The sequence below is a fragment of the Heptranchias perlo genome, unplaced genomic scaffold, assembly GCF_035084215.1.
Source record: "Heptranchias perlo isolate sHepPer1 unplaced genomic scaffold, sHepPer1.hap1 HAP1_SCAFFOLD_43, whole genome shotgun sequence".
Classification (NCBI taxonomy): Eukaryota; Metazoa; Chordata; class Chondrichthyes; order Hexanchiformes; family Hexanchidae; genus Heptranchias; species Heptranchias perlo.
Window position 1 is genome coordinate 10,578,868 of NW_027139442.1, and position 3,436 is coordinate 10,582,303.

Sequence of the window (3,436 nt, forward strand, 5' to 3'; positions counted from 1 at the left end):
AGCAATCCCAGTTCTCGTTCCTGTTTGACGCTCTGTCATTCATACAACTCACTTTATGATTCAGATGCTGGAATTCAGCGGAAATGCGTTTAGGCTGCATAGAGGTAAGAATAGGCTGGATGTTAGTAGGTTCTTCATTTCCCAGAGAGCAGTGAGCCTCTGGAATGCATTGCCGGCTGATGTGGTGGATACTGAGTCTTTCTCTGCCTTCTCGACGGATCGGGATTGTTTTTTGAATGGGACAGAGATCGCATCCTATGGAAGGTGAGTGGTTTTACAGTTAACCTCCGCCTGCTCAGTGTCATGTCCTGGACTGGTTTCGATCACCTGAAGATGTCGGGGAGGAATTTTCCAGAAATTGGCCCTGTATTTGTTTCTGGTTTGTCACAGCTCCCAGTCGATTACATGTTTCCGGTGGATGGGGCGGATGGTGTCGGTAGGAAGTGTCCAGTCACGATGCTCCGGGCATGTGGGACAGGATTGATGAACCAGCTGGTCTTTTCCTGATCATCATGTCCGTCAGTAACCACAGCTCGTCAAGGTGTTTTTTTGTGAATTGATCTTTAAACACAAACTCACACCTGGCCTTTGATAGTGAAATGAGACTCAATGCTGTCTATGCCTCACCTTGCCCTCCTCGGAAGCTGGAGGACTCGAAATATTCTTGCCGGCCTCTGCTACAATGTGCCTGAGCATTTCTAGTCCCGTCCAACCGTAAGCAAAGTGACTGATAACGGGACCGTTCGAAAAATGCGCCCTGAAATAGGAGGGATGGTTACAGCACAGTTCAAAGACTCTTTCCCCCCTTTCCAGGCCATTCTTCTCAACTCCCGCTGTCTCATTAGACTAAGTGCCGAGGCCGTTCACCCACAGTCGGATCAGGTCCGCATACTTCACCTTTAATTGTCTGGTTGCAGCAGAAAACTAGACGATTTTAAGCCAAATATACAAAGTGTCAGCACTCACCACACCAGCCGGCAATGCATTCCAGAGACTCACTGCTCTGAAAAATGAAGAACCGTCCAACATCCAGACTATTCTTATCTCTGTGTGGTCCAAACGCCTGTTCCCTGCTCCTCCCCAATCTTTGAAACTGGAAATAATCTATCACGTGGCAGACCCACCATGGGTGGTCTCATAAAATGAGAACAATCAGTTCTTCTTTCCTTGGGTAGCTATTTATTTTACTTGGGGATGTAGCTCAGTGGTAGAGCGCATGCTTCGCATGTCCGAGGTCTCTGGGTTCAAATCCCCAGCATCTGCACGAATATTTTTCATCAAAATTACGCATGGAAAGGCGAATCTCGCTTTCTGAGCGCAGCGAGTTCCATCTTCTGAGTGCTCGACAAGCATTAAATTGTCCCGGAGCAGGACTTCATCTCACGGTCCCCTCAGGAGCTCAGCTCATCGCCGCCGCCGACTGACTAGAATGTGTGACAGTGCAATGTCGAGCGAGCAGTCCCAGCTCTTGTTCGACGCTGTGTCATTCATTGATCTCACGTTATGATACAGAGTTTGGATGTCAGCCTCGTCACTGACTATTGGCAATTGTATTTTTTTTCTTTCCGCTGACTTTTTTTTTGGAAAGTTCAAAGTAAAAAGGAGCAGAAACCCCGTGAACTGAAGCAGAGGTTGAACATTGTGAGCACGTGGAACGACTGGGCATCTCGTTGTCCGGGAGAGTCAGAGCGGGAAGCCCACTTTTTTATTCTAAAGTGGAAGGGCTTTTACGAAGGGGATGTAACTCAGTGGAAGAGTGCGTCCTTTGCATGTATGAGGTCCCGGGTTCAATCCCCGGCATCTCCAAACGCTTTATGTTTCGAATTTTGAAAAGACCCTCTTGTCCTCACCTCACCTTTACACACAAGGACAGGAAAGGGTTTCTTCAACTCGAGAAAAACCGAACGCTCTGCACACGATACAATTCAATTGAAGCACGCATGCGCCTTTGAAATGGCTCCCATCCCGGGGCTGGAGAGCGTGCCCAGTAATAATAACAGAGAAAATAGGAGCAGGAGTCGGCTATTCGGCCCTCCGAGCCTGCTCCGCTGTTATATATGATCATGGCTGATCCTCTATCTCAATACCATATCCCCGCTCTCTCTCCATACGCTTTGCTGCCTTCTGTGTGTAGAAATCTGTCTTTCTTAAATATACTCAGTGACTTGGCCTCCACAGCCTTCTGTGGTAGAGAATTCCACAGGTTCACCACCCTGTGAGTGAAGAAATAGATTATTTCCAATTTCACAGATTGAGGCGGAGCAGCGGACATGCGATTAGACCATACACAGGTAAGAATCGTCTGGTTGTTCGGCAGTTCTTCTTTTTCCAGAGAATACTGAGTATGTGGAATGCATTCCCGGCTGGTGTGGTGGGTGCTGACTCTCTCTCGGCCTTCTCGAGGGATCTGGACCGGTTCTTGACTGAGGCAGAGATCGCATCATATAGAAGGTGAATGGTTTTACAGTTCACCTACACATGGTCAGTGTGATCCACTGAACTCGATTCGATCGCCTGAGGGATTCGGGGAGGAATTTCCCAGAATTTCCCCTCCTTATTGGCCCTGTATTTTTTTCTGATTTCTGACCGCTCCCAGTTGATTTCATGTTTCCAGTGTGTGGGGCGGGTGGTGTCGGTAGGAAGTGTCCAGTCACGATGCAGCAGGCAAGTGGGACAGGATTGATGAACCAGCTGGCCTTTTCCTGCCCGACATGTCCGTCTGTAACCCCAGCTCGTCAAGCTGTTTTTTGTGAAGTGATCTTTAAACACTAACCCACACCTGGGGAATTCCTGCTTCTGTCTATAGTGAAATGAGACTCAATGCTCTCTGCGCCTCACCATGCCCTCCTCTGAAGCTCAGGGACTCGAAATATTCTTGCCGGCCTATGCTACAATCTCCCTGATCGTTTCTAGCCCCGTCCAATCGTAATCAAAGTGACTGATAACGGGAGCGTTCGATAAATGTGCCCTGAAATCGGAAGGATGGTTACGGCATAGACAAAGGAGACTCTCCCCCTCTCCCAGCATTTCATCTCAACGCCCCCTTTCTCATTGTTCTGAGTGCCGAGGTCTGGTTTCTTCCGTTCGCCCACAGTTATATCACGTCCACAAACGTCATGTTTAATTGTCTGGTTGGAGCAGAAAAGGAGATGAACTGAAGCCCAGAAAAACCTTGTGTGGCCTCATAAATTGAAGGCGATCAGTTCTTCGTTGGAATTCGCTTTTATCTGGGTATGTAGCTCAGTGGTAGAGTGAATTGGCGGTTCTGGGTTCAATTCCCAGCATCTCCAAAGATAATTTTTCACCAGAATTATCCACAGAAAGGCGAATCTTGGTTTCGGAGTGTCGCGAATTCCAACCTCTGAGGCTCGACAAGCATTAAATTGCCCCGAGCTGGATTTCATCTCACGGTCTCCTCAGCAGTTCAGCTCATAAC

At 48.2% G+C, this 3,436-nt stretch overlaps 1 non-coding gene across 1 annotated transcript; it reads left to right on the top strand.

Annotated features, from left to right (window-relative positions):
• Positions 1 to 1,734: 1,734 nt before the first annotated feature.
• On the top strand, positions 1,735 to 1,806 carry trnaa-ugc (transfer RNA alanine (anticodon UGC)). Its single transcript has one exon. It is a non-coding gene; the product is annotated as a tRNA-Ala (tRNA).
• Positions 1,807 to 3,436: the final 1,630 nt, after the last annotated feature.